At 39.2% G+C, this 16,044-nt stretch overlaps 1 pseudogene; it reads left to right on the plus strand.

Moving 5' to 3' along the window:
• Window positions 1-16,044, plus strand: part of LOC107762725 (3-hydroxyisobutyryl-CoA hydrolase-like protein 5) — a 91,226-nt pseudogene that overhangs the window by 32,992 nt on the left and 42,190 nt on the right.

Raw genomic sequence — 16,044 nt, forward strand, 5'->3', positions numbered from 1 at the left:
CACTCTTGTTTTGTGGTGATTAGGAGTCTTGAGACCCGTGTTGATTTATTGCTTTTAGACATGGTCAATTTCGACGTTATTTTGGGGATGGACTGGTTATCACCTTACCATGCCATTTTGGACTATCATGCCAAGACTGTGACCTTAGCTTTATCGGGTATGCCTCGTTTAGAGTGGAGAGGTACTCTTAGTCATTCTACCCGAAGTGATATTTCGTATGTGAAGGCTCGGCGTATGGTCGAGAAAGGGTGCTTGGCCTATTTGGCTTATGTTCGCGATTCTAGTGCGGAGGTCCCTTCTATTCATTCTGTGCCCATTGTTCGGGAGTTTCCTGAGGTTTTTTCCTCAGACCTGCCGGGTATGCCACCTGACAGGGATATCGGCTTTTGCATTGATTTGGCTCCGGGCACCCAACCCATTTCTATCCCGCCATACCGTATGGCCCCGCCTGAGTTGAAAGAATTGAAGGAGCAGTTATAGGACTTGCTTGAGAAGGGTTTCATTAGACCCAGTGTTTTGCCTTTGGGTGCGTCGGTGTTGTTTGTTAAGAAAAAGGATAGCTCGATGAGGATATGCATTGATTACCGGCAGTTGAACAAGGTCACGATCAAGAATAAGTATCCACTTCTGAGGATTGATGATTTGTTCGATCAGCTTCAGGGTGCTAAGGTATTTTCAAAGATTGACTTGAGATCTGGCTACCATCAGTTGAGGATTAAGGCATCTGATGTCCCTAAGACAGCATTCCACACTCGGTACGTGCATTATGAGTTCTTGGTCATGTCATTCGGGTTGACAAATGCCCCAGCAACTTTTATGGATTTGATGAACCGAGTGTTCAAGACTTATTTGGATTCGTTCATGATCGTCTTCATTGATGATATTTTGATATATTCCCGCAACCAGGAGGAGCACGAGCAACAACTCAGAGTGGTTCTTCAGACTCTAAAGGATAGTCAATTATATGCTAAGTTTTTAAAGTGTGAGTTCTGGTTGAGTTCGGTTGCATTTATAGTCATATTATATCCGCAGAGGGTATTCAGGTTGATCCAAAAAAAGATTGAGGCGGTCAAGAACTAGCCTAGACCAACATTAGCCACAGAGATTCGGAGTTTCTTGGGATTGGCAGGCTACTATCGTCGGTTCGTTGAGGGGTTTTCATCCATTGCAGCCCCGATGACCAGGTTGACTCAGAAGGGTGCCCAGTTTAGATGGTCAGACGAGTGTGAGGCGAGCTTTCAGAGGCTTAAGACAGCTCTGACTACGACATCGGTGTTAGTCCTGCCCACAGGTTCAGGGCCTTACACCGTTTATTGTGATGCATCTCGCATTGGGCTTGGTGCAATATTGATGCAGGAGGGCAAGGTCATTGCCTATGCTTCGAGGTAGTTGAAGATTCATGAGAAGAGCTACCCAGTGCATGATTTAGAGTTAGCAGCCATTGTTCACGCATTGAAGATTTGTAGGCATTATCTGTATGGCGTGACATGTGAGGTGTTTATCGATCACAAGAGTCTTCAGTATTTGTTCAAACAAAAGGAATTGAATTTGAGGCAGACGAGGTAGTTGGAGTTGTTGAAGGATTATGATATCACTATCTTATATCACCCGGGAAAGGCCAACGTGGTGGCCGATGCTTTGAGTAGAAAGTCAGCCAGTATGGGCAATCTTGCTTATATTCCAGTCGGTGAGAGGCCGCTTGCTTTGGATGTTCAGGCTTTGGCCAATCGATTTGTGAGGTTGGATATTTCTGAGCCTAGTCGAGTATTAGCTTGCACAGTCGCTCGTTCTTCGTTATTGAAGCGTATCCGTGATCGGTAGTTTGATGATCCCCTTTTGTGTGTCCTTAGAGACACGGTGCAACATGGAGGTGCCAAGCAGGTTACCTTAGGTGATGATGGAGTTCTGAGATTGCGGGGTCGAGTTTGTGTGCCTAATGTGGATGGGATTCGAAAGTTGATTTTAGAGGAGGCCCATAGTTCCCGAGACTCTATCCATCCGGGCGCCGCGAAGATGTATCAGGATTTGCGGCAGCATTATTGGTGGCGTAGAATGAAGAAAGATATTATGGCACATGTGGCACGGTGTTTGAATTGTCAGCAGGTTAAGTACGAGCATCAGAGGCCTGGTGGTTTATTTCAGAGGATTGAGTTTCCCGAGTGGAAATGGGAGCGGATCACTATGGATTTTGTTGTTGGGCTTCCGCTGACTCGGAGGAAGTTCGACGCAGTTTGGGTCATTGTTGATAGGCTGAACAAGTCATCGCATTTCATTCCTGTGGCAGTCTCCTATTCGTCCGAGAGGTTAGCTGAGATCTATATCCAGGAGATTGTTCGCCTTCATGGTGTGCCGGTATCTACCATTTCGGACCGAGGTATGCAGTTCACCTTGTGCTTCTGGAGAGCAGTTCATCGAGAGTTAGGTACCCAGGTTGAGTTGAGTACAATATTTCATCCTCAGACGGATGGACAGTTCGAGCGGACTATTCAAATATTGGAGGATATGCTCTGGGCTTGTGTTATTGACTTCGGAGGTTCGTGGGATCGGTTTTTGCCTACAACAATAGCTACCAGTCGAGTATCCATATGGCTCCTTACGAGGCTTTATATGGTAGGCGGTGTCGATCTCCGGTTGGATGGTTTGAGCCGGGAGAGGCTCGGTTGTTGGGTACGGATCTGGTTCAGGAGGCCTTGGACAATGTCTGGATCATTCAGGATATGCTTCGTACAGCTCAGTCCAGGTAAAAGAGCTATGCAGATCGCAAGGTTCGAGACATGGCTTTGATGTTGGTGAGCGTGTATTGCTCCGAGTGTCGCCTATGAAAGGCGTGATGAGATTTGGGAAGAAGGGAAAGCTTAGCCCTAGGTTTATCGGTCCTTTTGAGATTCTTGACAGAGTGGTAGAGGTGGCTTATAGACTTGCATTGCCACCTAGCTTATCAGCCGTGCATCCAGTTTTTCATGTGTCTATGCACCGGAAATATCACGGCGATCCATCCCACGTGTTAGATTTCAGTACTGTCTAGTTGGATAAGGACTTGTCCTATGAGAAGGAGTCGATATCTATTCTAGATCGACAGATTCGTCAGTTGAGATCCAAGAATTTCCCTTCTGTTCGTGTTCAGTGGAAAGGTCAGCCCCTCGAGGCTTCGACCTGGGAGTCCGAGTCTGACATGCGGAGCCGTTATCCTCATCTATTTTCCGACTCAGGTACTTCCTTCTTTTGTCCGTTCGAGGACGAACGGTTGTTTTAGAGGTGGAGAATGTGATGACCCAATGGGTCATCACCTGTTGCTAATCGAATCCCGTGACTCCGAGGCCTTGAAAACCTCATTTAAGGTTGCCTCGATTCGCATGCATAGTCCGGGCGCGTAGAAAGAAAGCTTAAATATGAAATTCTGTGAAAAATGCTATGTTTTGATATTAAAAAGAAAAAAAATTTGACTTCGGTCAACATTTTGGGTAAACGGATCCAGACCCGTGATTTGACGGTCTCGGAGGGTTCGTAGGAAAATATGGGACTTGGGCGTATGCCCAGAATCGGATTCTGAGGTCCCAAGCCCGAGGAATGAATTTTTGAGTGAAATTGTTTTCTTGAAGTAATTAAGGAATTAGAAATGAAATTTGGTTATAAGACTATGGTATCGGGCCCGTATTTTGGTTCTGGCACCCGGTACAAGTCTTATAGATGTTTGAAATCACTCCTGTAGAGTTTGGTTAAAAACGGACGTCGTTTGACGCGATCCGGACCCAAATTGGGCAATTGATGTTTAAAAGGGAAATCTGAGAAATTCCATTGATCTTGAGGCTTGATTCGATGTTCATGATGTTATATTGATGATTTGACCACACGAATATGTTCGTAGAGTGTTTTTGAAGTAGTGTGCATACTTGGGTTAGAGCTTTGAGGGCTTGGGCGAGTTTCGAGTAGGTTCCGGGATGCCGTAGGCTTAAAAGATCAGATGTTGCAGGTTCAGGAAAAATATTGCAGGCCTCTTAACTCTTTAGCGGGGCCTGCGAGGAATAACCGCGGGGGGGCCAGCACGGCCGTGGTCGCCTTTGCGCTGTCCGTGGTGGGTGCTGTGCGGCCGCGGTCGGCTTAGCGCGGTCCGCGCGAGGCAAAAGTCTGCAGGTCTTCAGGAAGGGCCAGCGCGGCCACGGTCAGCTTTGCATGGTCCACGGTGGGTGTTCTGCGGCCGCGGTCGGCTTAGGACGGTCCGCATAGGGGGCTTTAGAAAGGTATAAATACACGTGAATTTCAGTTATTTTTACACTTTTCAAAACCCCAAAACATAAGAGGCGATTTTTCTAAATAACTTTTCTTCTCCAAAACGATTGGTAAGTGATTTCTAACTCATTTTCTTCATTCCTTAACATCTTTTAACATGATTTCAACTTAAAATCAAAGATTTTCATGGGGGGAAATGAGTGTTTTGGGTAGAACCTAGGTTTTTCTAAAAATTGGGGATTTGGACCTCAATTTGGGGTCCGATTTCAAAACAAATTATACATTTGGATTCGTGGAGGAATGGGTAAACTGGTTTTGGTCCGAACCTCGAATTTCGATCACGTGGGCCCGGGGGTGATTTTGACTTTTTGAGTAAAACTTTGGGAAAACTCATTTTCATGCATTGGGATTGATTCATTTAGCACTTATTGATGTAATTAAGTAACTTGTGACTAGATTCGAGCGGATTGGTGGTGGAATCAAGGGGTAAAGCTATAATTGAGACTTGAGTGGTGTTCAAAGCTTCGAGGTAAGTGTTTGGTCTAACCTTAGCTTGAGGGATTAGGAGTTTAGTCTTATTTGCTACGTGCTAATTGTCGAGTACGACATATAGGCATGGTGACGAGTATCTATACGTTGGTGTCTAGTATGACCGTGAGTCCTTATATTGCGAATATTATGATTTTGTTGTATCTTCCATTCCTTAATGATGATTTTCTATATATTGTAACAAGCATGTGAAAGAAATTTTGATCCCTGCACTTCGAGGAGTGTTGGCTCGAGTTATAATACGAATTGTAAAAGTATACGAGATGATTGAACCCCTATGGAGCGTTGACTCAGGTGGTAAAGTGAGATGAGAAGTAAAAGTGAAAGAAAGAGAAAGAATTATTAAATTGCTCCCTTGCCGGGATGTTTGTTGTTTTGTTGATTATCTCCCTTGCAGGGAAGCTGAAAACATTGATATTGTTCCCTTGCCGGGATTTAATTGCGTAATTGTGTTCCCTTGCCAGGATTTAACTGCTTAATTGTGTTCCCTTGCCGGGATTTATCCCCTTAATTGTATTCCCTTGTCGGGATTTCTACCATTATTTGTCTACTTCCTTGTCCCTTTGTTTGTGATTGTTATTTGGGTGAGGAAGAGTGTTAAAGCATGAAGGGTGATGCCGTGTCGCATGATGTACCATTCCGTGCCGATTTTATTGATTAAATGGTGAGGAAAGATAGTAAAAGCACGAAGGGTGATGCCGTGCATATTTTTATTATATGATTGTTTTGGTGAGGACGAGAGTAAAATCACGAAGGGTGATGCCATGCATTTTTCTGATTCCCGATTCCTTATTGATACCCGAGTTATGTTGTTTCTTTCATTACTTATTGTTATTTTATTTACTTCGAGGTTACAGATTCCCTTAACCTATTTGCCTTGTGATTGTTGTTTGGGTGAGAAAGAGCATAAAGCACGAAGGGTGATGCCGTGTATTGTTTTGGTGAGAATGAGAGTAAAAGCACGAAGGGTGATGCAGTGCAAATTGTTGACTTTTGATTCTTGTTGATATCCTATCTTTGTTGCTTCTTTCTGTTATTGAGGATTTCTATTTGAAACTATTACCTCCCCACAACATGTTTCCCCCTCCCACATTGACTGGTTATTTCTGTATCTCTTTTCCGCTATATATATATATGAACTGCACAGGTTTATTTGGAGTCTGGTCCTAGCCTCGTCACTACTTCGCCGAGGTTAGGCTGGACACTTACCAGCACATGGGGTCGGTTATGCTGATACTTTACTCTGTGATCTTTTGCACAGATCCAGGTCTTGGACAGCAGCAGTAGCACGGGGGTCAGCCTTCAGTCCAGCGAGACACCGAGGTAGCCTTGCAGGCGTCCGCAGGCCCGGCGTCTTCTCTATCTTTTATTCCAGTCTGTTATCTCCTATATTTCGAGACAAACAACTTATATTTTTTTCTTTCAAACGGTTGTATTTAGTACTCTTAGATGTTCGTGAGTAATGTGACACCAGTTCTTGGGTAAAGGCATATGTTGATTCTCGCATTATGGTTTCGTATTCTTTAATTTATGTCTTCCGCATAATCATTTAAATTCCGTTGCTTTCATGTTATCACTGATAATTGTTAAAAGAAGAAATTGTTAATGAAGTGAGCAGTTAAGGATTGGCTTGCCTAGCTCGCATTAGTAGGTGCCATCACGACTCTCGAGGGTGGGAAATCCGGGTCGTGACATTTCAATACCTTTTTTATGTAAGCAGATTGATGAACAAAAATTCCATTGTCAAATGTTCAATTTGCAAACCGAGACATAATTTTGTCTTTCCGAAATCTTTCACCTCGAATTCCTTCTTTAAATAATCAACTTCCTTTTGGAGTTCTGTAGGAGTTCCAATAAGGTTTATGTCATCGACATATATGGAGGGTACAACAAATTTCGATGTTGTTTTCTTTATAAAAACACATGGACAAATGGCATCATTTATATAACATTTGTTTAATAAATACTCACTAAGGTGGTTATACCACATTCTTCCTGATTGCTTTAAACCATACAAAATCTTTACAATTTGATTGAAAATATTTCACGGGACTTTGAATTCTGTGCGTTAGGCATTTTAAATCCCTCAGGAATTTTCATGTATATCTTATTATCAAGTGAGCCGTAAAGGTAGGCTATAACTACATCCATTAAATGCATGTCAAGCTTTTCATGGACAGCAAAACTAATGAGATAACGGAATGTTATAGCATCCATAATAGGAGAATATGTCTCTTCATAATCGACACCAGGCCTTTGTGAAAATCCTTGTGCAACAAGGCGTGCCTTATATCTTTGTACCTCATTTTTCTCATTCCTTTTGCGTACAAAGACCCATTTAGAGCCAACAGGCTTAACACCATTAGGTGTTTGGACTACAGGCCCAAATACTTCACGTTTTGCAAGTGAACTTAACTCTAATTGGATTGCTTCTTGCCATTTTGGCCAATCAAGCCTTTTCGACATTCTCCAACAGATTGAGGTTCAAGATCCTCACTTTCTTGCATAATGCTAGATGCAACATTATATGCAAAGATGTAATCCACCACTATATCCACTTGATTCAAATTTGTCTCAATATCGACTGGATTTATTGATAGTTCCTTATTTTCTTGAGTCTCAGGCTCATTGATTTCATCATGAATCTTAGGATTGGTTAAATCGTGAGGTTCTTTATGAGACTCTTTCGTAGTGTCATCTTGATCATTTGTTTTCCTTTTTCTAGGATTTCGATCCTTAGAACCTAATGGTTTTCCACGTTTTAGGCGTGATTTTGACTCATTAGCTGTGACACTAGAAGATTGTCCAATAGGGACATCAATATGGATTGGAACATTCTCTGTAGTGATATCTGATTTTGTTATCCTTTTCAGATCCGTAAATGCATCTGGCATTTGATTTGTTATTTTCTGCAAATGGATAATCTTTTGCACCTCTGTGTTACAAATGAATTTTTTGTTCCCCGCATTTATCCCCTGCTTCCTTATGTCTAGTATTTAGACAAATTTGACTTTCTTTCTATTTAGAATAGAAAACTATTGATACGTCTTATGGCATTGAAATCTGTCAATAGTAACATAGTCACACTACTCCAATTTTAAAAAACGAAATAAAAATAATGAAAGTCAAATACTCTTCTTCAAATTCTACATTACATACTCTTTTTCTACGAGATGCTGGGAATCCCTTGTACCACAGAGGCATGTGGATCAAGATGAGACAATGATGTATTTTTCCACAAAATTTCAAGTTTGGTTTCACTAATATTTCCCCCTAATTTTGGGAAAAATGCCTCATCGAATCGACAATATGCAAAACGAGCAGTGAACAAATCTCTCGTTAATGTTTCAAGGTGGTGAATAATGGAGGGCGATTCAAACCCAACATATATTAACCTTCTTTGGGGACCCATTTTGGTGCGATATGGGAGTGCTATAGGCACATATACAACACATCCAAAAATTCTTAGATGAGATATATTAGGTTCATGACCCAAAACTAATTGCAACGGGGAATATTTGTGATAATTTGTCGGTCTGAGACGAACTAGCATTGCTGCATGCAAAATGGCGTGACCCCAAACAGAAGTGGGCAACTTCGTTTTCATGAGTAACGATCTTGCTATCAATTGTAGACGTTTAATTAAAGACTCTGCACGGCCATTTTGAGTGTAAACATGAGCTACATGATATTCCATTTTTATCTCAATTGATAAGCAATAATCATTAAATGATTGGGATGAAAACTCAGCATCATTATCAAGTCTAATAGACTTAATTGGATTGTCGGGAAATTGTGCCCGTAATCGGATTATTTGTGTCATTAATTTTGCAAACGCGAGGTTGTGAGATAACAATAGGTATACATGAGACCATCTAGAAGATGCATCTATTAAGACCATAAAATATCTAAACGACTTACTATGTGGGTGAATAGGTCCACAAATGTCCCCTTGTATATGTTCTAAAAACGCAGGGGACTCAATCCCAACCTTTGTTGGTGATGGTCTTATAATTAGCTTTTCTTGATAACAAGAAGTGCAAGAAAATTCATTATTTAAAAAAATTTCTAATTCTTTAATGGATGCCCATTTGAGTTTTCTATGATTCATCTCATCATAATTGATCCAGGATGGCCCAATCGATCATGCCAAAGTACAAAAGTATTGGAAGCAGTAATCTTTTGGTTTACGGTAGAATGTGCCTCAATTGCACTAATTTTTGTCCAATACAAGCCACAAGATAAAGATGGAAACTTCTCAATAACTCTTTTCTGGCCAGTGACATTCTTGGTAATGATGAGATATTCTATATTATTCTCATCTATTGTCTCAATATGAAATCCATTTCTGTGGATATCTTTAAAACTCAACAAGTTCCTCTTGGACTTGGAGGAGAACATTGCATTCTCTATGATAATTATTGTTCCCTTAGGCAGAGTTATAGTAGCTCTTCCAGAGCCTTCAATTAGATTACTACTACCAGAAATTGTAGTAATATCTGCCTTACACATACTTAAATGAGAAAAATATTTCTTCTCTTTGAATATTGTATGTGTCGTAGATGAATCAATTAAGCAAATACTTTTACAATTGAAATTTGATCCAAGTTTGCTTTAAAAGATATCCATATTTGATTCCCATAGTTTGACATACAAAAGAAGTATATGAATAAATATTAGTATTTTTAGAGAAAAAATGGAAAAGAAATAAAGTTAAACCAATAATTCAATAACAGTCTTTAATGCATTTTCTAGCAAATTCTAATTATTATACAAATAATTACGCAACAAAAATAATACAAGTACACATATGATTAATACAACTACAACAAATTTATTTACATTTATAAATTATTTGCATTTTCCTACACATTGTATGAAAAATAATTGATCTGTGTAAGAAAATAACATACTCATAAAAAACAATTGAGGGTGAAGTAACAAAAGTTGTTCCAGAGTGCTTGTAAATCTTTTCTTAAAGAGAATTAAAGCAACGTAAAGGAAAGTTAAAATCGTTAAAAGATCACTGAGACTAGAATACTAATTAATAGGATATTACTCCTTGTTTGTGAAATTTATAAAATTTCGGAAATAAAAATATTATTAAGAACTACATAAGAAGAATTGTGCAATAAAAATTATGAGATGTTTATTCATTACATACTATGAATAGGAAAGCATAAAAATTAAATTTCTCAATCATCTCTAACCACAGATCCATCACCGATCAAGTGGTTTATTTTTTCATCAGGGTGCTCAAACAAAATCTGGCACATCCAAGTGGGTGATGTCAAATTCATTGTCATAGATAAGATTGGCTTCAGGATCTTTATTCTTCAGAGATGCTTGATAAAGCTCAACCAAATATTTTGGTATGCGACAAATTTTTGCCCAATGCCCTTTTCCACCGCAACGATAGCATTTAGTTTCTGAATCATTTGCATTTCGCTTCTCATCTTTCCCTTTCCATTTTTGGAAGTTATTTTTCGTTGGAGGATGATTAACACCAGGAAAAATTCTTCCTTGGATATGGCCACGACCACGACCATGAATATGGCCAGGACCTTTTCCACGATTTTCATAATGGCAATACACCTCATCCTCTTTAGGCAATGGTGTAGACCCAATGGGTCGATTTTCGTGATTTCTCATAAGCAATTCATTGTTTCGTTCAGTCACAGGTAGAAGAGAAATCAACTGAGAGTACTTTGTGAAGCCTTTCTCTTGGTACTGTTGTTGCAAGATCATATTGGAGGCATGAAACGTTGTAAACGTTTTTTCAAGCATATCATAGTCACTAATATTATCTCCACAGAGTTTTAACTTAGAAGTAATTCTAAACATTGCAGAATTATATTCAGAAACAGACTTAAAGTCTTGGAGCCTAAGATGAGCCCAACCATATCGTTCTTGTGGAAGAGTGACCAACTTTAAGTTGTCATATCTTTCCTTTATACCATTCCACAAAATAAGTGGATATTTTACTGTGAGATATTCAATTTTCAACCCTTCATCAAGGTGATGGCGCAAGAAAATCAAGGCCTTAGCACAGTCTTGGGTAGATGCCTTATCTTTATCTTTAATAGCGTCTCCAAGACCCATTGAATCTAAATGGATTTCAGCATCCAATACCCATATCATATAGTTCTTGCCCGAAATTTCAAGGGCAACGAACTTTCTTTTCATAATATCAGACATAATTAAAAAAATACAAATTTGAGAAAAATTATATCTTAATTTTTTCAAAGATCTTCTTGAGATGGTAGAGTCTCATGCTGATAATGTGTTATAAAATATAACCCAAAATAACAATATAGAACAAGCAAAAACAAACTAAGAGATATAGAGAGAGAGGAAGCGAGATTCTTATTTCTTCTTCAATTGTGTGTATTTTCCTATCTATTACAAGACCTTTATATAGGCATAAAAAGTGAAGAAAATATGTCATGGAATATGGCATTGAACATACAAAATATGTCATTAAACATTTGAGATGAAGATCATGAAAGAAGAGTAGACATCCAACATAATGTGATATTTATCATAACAGTTTCTTTAATGTGAGAAAACATAGTTTTGACTTTACTATTACTTGGTAAGATTTGTTGATCAGTTTACAAATAGTAAATAAAGGTTATTTATTTTAATGTAACAAATGTAATTTTATCATTTTATTGTTATAAATAGATAAAGTAAAATGATCATATGTAAAATTAACTCGTCATAAAGAATTTGCCCTTTCTAACTGTTGATATACTACAGGTTGCTCTTCTTCATGGAATGTGTATGGGGAGGTGGATCTTTAATGCTGCCAATGAAGTTCTCTGTTGTCAATGAAAAATCTGCTGGTATACGCATACATGCAATTCTGACTTTAATATCATATGTAGGAGATTTGTCATAGTATCTAACTTTTATTTCATTGATACCATAGTATTTTTCAACTCCGAAAACAAGATTAGGATACCTTCCAGATTGTGGCTTCTCATATATGCTTTCACGACTTCCTGGTCGACTTGGTAAGCATTCAAATAGCGCGCGCACACACAGACACACACACATAAATGTATGTATGTATGTATGTATGTATGTATGTATGTATGTATGTATGTATGTATGTATGTATGTATGTATGTATGTATATGTTTAAAGTGATCATAAAAAAAGCTCTTTTTCTTCTAGGAAGAAGATCCAAATTTATCGGTCTACTATATGAAAAACTTAATTTATCCTCTATTATACTTGGGGGCCGCTTGGTACAGTGTATAAGAATAATGCTGAATAACGTGTATTAGTAATATAAAGATTAATAATGTATGGGTTAGTAATATAAGCAGTACTAATGTAGAGATTATTTCTTAACCACTATTTGGTGTGGTGTATTAAAAATTAAAATACATTGCATAATTTTTAAGGTAATTGATTGTTTACAAAAAGGCTCTCCATATTCTTTAGTTTTAAGGGACTTTAAGGACAATGTTATCCTTAACCATTCTAATGCATGCATTAATAGCCTTGGTATTGCTAATACCATGGTTTGCTATGTATTAGTTATGCATAGGATAATACCAATTAGGTTGTATAACTGATACTTGTATTGGTAATATATAGGTTTGTTGAAAACGTGTACCACATAAGGGATTAGTAATACCAAAACTAATGCATGCATTATTTTTCTAACGGATCCAACCAAACGACCCCTTAAGGGTTACTCAATCACTTAAAGTTAGCAAATCTTCTTGTATTTCTCCTTGACCTTAATAGATGACCAACATGGACTAGATAGATCGATTTCACGTGTCAAAATACTCTGGAAAAACGGTCCAAATTTGCCCATCTACTTTTGAAATTATTATACATAATTTAGGGAGGGGAGCATGAGTTCACGTGCCTCATGGAACCCCCTAGATACGCCCATGTATGAATGAACCTAAAATAAAAGTGATCATAAAATAAGCTCTTTTTCTTCTAGGAAAAAGATCCAAATTTATCGGTCTACTATATGAAAAACTTAATTTATTGTAACAACCCAAAATATTTTGATATACTTATTATTTGTGAGATTGAGTTTAATTAAATAAGTAGTGAGCCTATATTACACATATTAGTTAGATAATAAATAATTAGAATTTGATAAACAAAATGGGCTAGGCCCACATTATTTCTGTGCTTGCCTACGTGAAATGACTTAAGTTAGAGGGTAAGGCCATTATCTAATGCATATACATAAGGGATTAGTCGGCGGCGCTCATGTTTTGGCAGAAAGGCTATAATTTGTCTCTTTGGTGGAGTGCATTGTCGAAACCGGGAATTAGGAGACTGAGTCTGCTTTTGCAACTCAAATTTGCTATCCAGGTATAAGATTAACTTCACATTCCTAGTTCCTTGTGACGACCCGACCCGTCGTCTTGTGAGTTACCGTTCCGTTTTCCTCATTTCCTATATTTTTATGCTTCATTATCAGTTTTGGGTATGAACGAGTTGATTTGGATTGGTTTTAGTAGGAAATGAGACACTTAGTCTCTTTAAGGAAGGTTTGTTTTGGAAAAATCAACCGGACGTTGACTTATGTGTTAGAGGGCTCGGATTTGAATCCCGATAATTCGGCTAGCTTCGGGGGATGATTTGTGACTTAGGAGTGTGATCGAAAGTAATTTTGGAAGTCCGGTATAGAATTAGGATTGAATTGGCGAAGTTAGTATTTTGGCGAATTCCGGTTGATAGATGAGATTTTGATCCGAGAGTCGGAATGGAATTCCGAGAGTTGTTGTAGCTTCATTAGGTGATTTGGGATATGTGTGCAAAATATTCGGACGTGGTTTGGTCGGATTTTTGATCGAAAGTGTATTTCGGAAGTTTTTAGAAAATTAGGCTTGAATTCGATGAGTTTTGGGTAATTTGATGTTGTTTGAGGTGTTTTGATGATTGGAAGAGGTTTGAATAATGTTATGAATTATGTTGGCATGTTTGGTCGGGGTCCCATGAGGCTCGGATAAGTTTTGGAAGATTTTTGCCGTTTGAGTATAAGCATGTAATGATCCAAAGGTCCATTTTTAGTTCTAGAGATCGAAATTTTATTTCGAGATTTCTGGAATTTAAATAATAAATTATAGGAGTGACCTGGAAAGTTTGGTCTAATTTCATCAAGTCGCGATTGGGTTTTTGACACGAAACATGAGTTAATTATTTAACGAGCGAAATGGATATCGCACTGAGCAAACGAGCTCCGAATCGAGTTTCGATTGAAGGACTATGTTCGTATCATTATTTGTGACTCATAGGAATAAGAATCATTGACTTCCGAGTTCGTATGATGGAGTTAGAGCCATTTTCGTAAAAAAAAGTGCTGCAATTTCTTTGGCTGCTGATGTATTTTTTTTAGCAGCGTGAACAGTAACCGTGCGTGAACAGTGACCGCGCGGGTGAACGGTGACCACGCGCGTGAACAGTAACCGCACGCGTGAACAGTACTTCCGAAAAATTCTGGACAGTGAGTTTATAAAACACTTCATCCACGATTTTGGGTCATTTTTCCTCCATGGTTGATCATTTTGAGAGCTTCTTGGTGGAGATTAAAGAGGGATTCAAGGGGGAACGACTTGAGGTAAGTTTCTTGGACTTAGAACTCGTTTTTATTGTGAATTCCACCTAGAGATTCATGAAATATAAGCCTACAAATCAAGAACTAGGGCTTGAATTTTGAAACCAAACAATTAGGATTTGATGGGTCATTTGAACTCGGATTTGGGAGTTCTTGGTATGTATAGACTCGTGGCAAGACAAGGAATCCGGTGATGTTAATTTTCTGATTTTTTCGAGATGTGGGACCGAGGCTCGGGTTTTGTCAAATTCGTGAATTTTGATATTTTTCGATTGCTTTCGATTGGGTATTGTCTCTTTAGCATAATGCGACATATTCATTGAGATTTTGGGCAGATTCGTCGCACGAGGAGGGTAATTTGAGAGGCAAGGGCATAGCGAGCTAGACTTTGACCATTTTGAGGTGAGTAATTGATGTAAATGATGTCCTGAGGGTTTGAAACCCCGGAATTTCACATCGTAACGCTATATTGAGGTGACTTGCACGCCGGATAACGGGCGTGGAGTAGAGCACCATTGGGGATTGTGACTTGGTCCGTCCCGAGAGATGTTTTTACCGTGTTTTCTACTTGAACTAAATTTAGAATCATCCTTACTTGGATTTAATTGTTACATTTGGACTTCTTGCCAATTATTTAAATCCTTCAGGGATTGATATCACTGCTTTCACATATTTTGCATATCATTTGACCTCAGTCCAAAGTGTTAAATACTGTTTTGCAAACTCAGTCATCTTTCTAAGATTTAAAAACTTAAATGATATTTCGGGCTGAGAACTACTGTTTTACAAATGCCCAAGGGGTTTATGACGGTTTCTGGACTGAGCATGGATCGGGCTGCACGCCGCAACAGTATTACATTGATATTGAGGCCGAGAACCTGGTTGAGTACATTGATATTGAGGCCGAGAGCCTGGTTGATTATACTGAGATTGATATGAGGCCGAGGGCCTAGATTTGATTCCACGAGATGGCTTGATATTGCGCTTGTGTTGTAGGAGCCCCTCCGAAGTCTGCACACACCCCCAGTGAGCGTCGTCGACGATAAATAAATGGATGGCTCGGGCTGCACGCCGCAATGGGTACTAGAGTGTATGTCACGACCCGGATTTTCCACCATCGGGTGTCGTGATGGCGCCTACTATCAGAGCTAGGCAAGCCAAATATATAAAACATTTTTCCTGCTTTCTTCCAAACAATATAATAAACGAGACAAAATTTAAGCGAAAGACTTTAAATCTAAAGCAACTGAGAACCAAAAGTGCGGAAGTTTGAACCAAAATGCTACCCAGAGTCTGGTGTCACTAGCTCACGGACTACTACAGAATACTACAATCAATGTCTGAGAGGAAAATACATCATGTTTGTCTGATACAAGATAAACAAACGAAAAACATGGAAATAGACTTCGGCCTGCGAACGCCAGCTAGGCTACCTCGAGAGTCCCTGGACTGAAGATAGCTCCCAGAAGTACTACTGCTGCGGTCCGTAAGCTGCTCCCTGATCTATGCACAAAAATGCACAGAGTGTAGAATTAGCACAACCGACCCCATGTGCTGGTAAGTGCCTGGCTTAACCCCGGCGAAGTAGTGTAACGACCCGACCGGTCGTTTTGAGCTCCGACGCGTCATTCAGCAGTTTGAGGCCATGAGCGGCTTCATCTCAGGTA

Source organism: Nicotiana tabacum, chromosome 8 (genome assembly GCF_000715075.1).
Source record: "Nicotiana tabacum cultivar K326 chromosome 8, ASM71507v2, whole genome shotgun sequence".
Classification (NCBI taxonomy): domain Eukaryota; kingdom Viridiplantae; phylum Streptophyta; class Magnoliopsida; order Solanales; family Solanaceae; genus Nicotiana; species Nicotiana tabacum.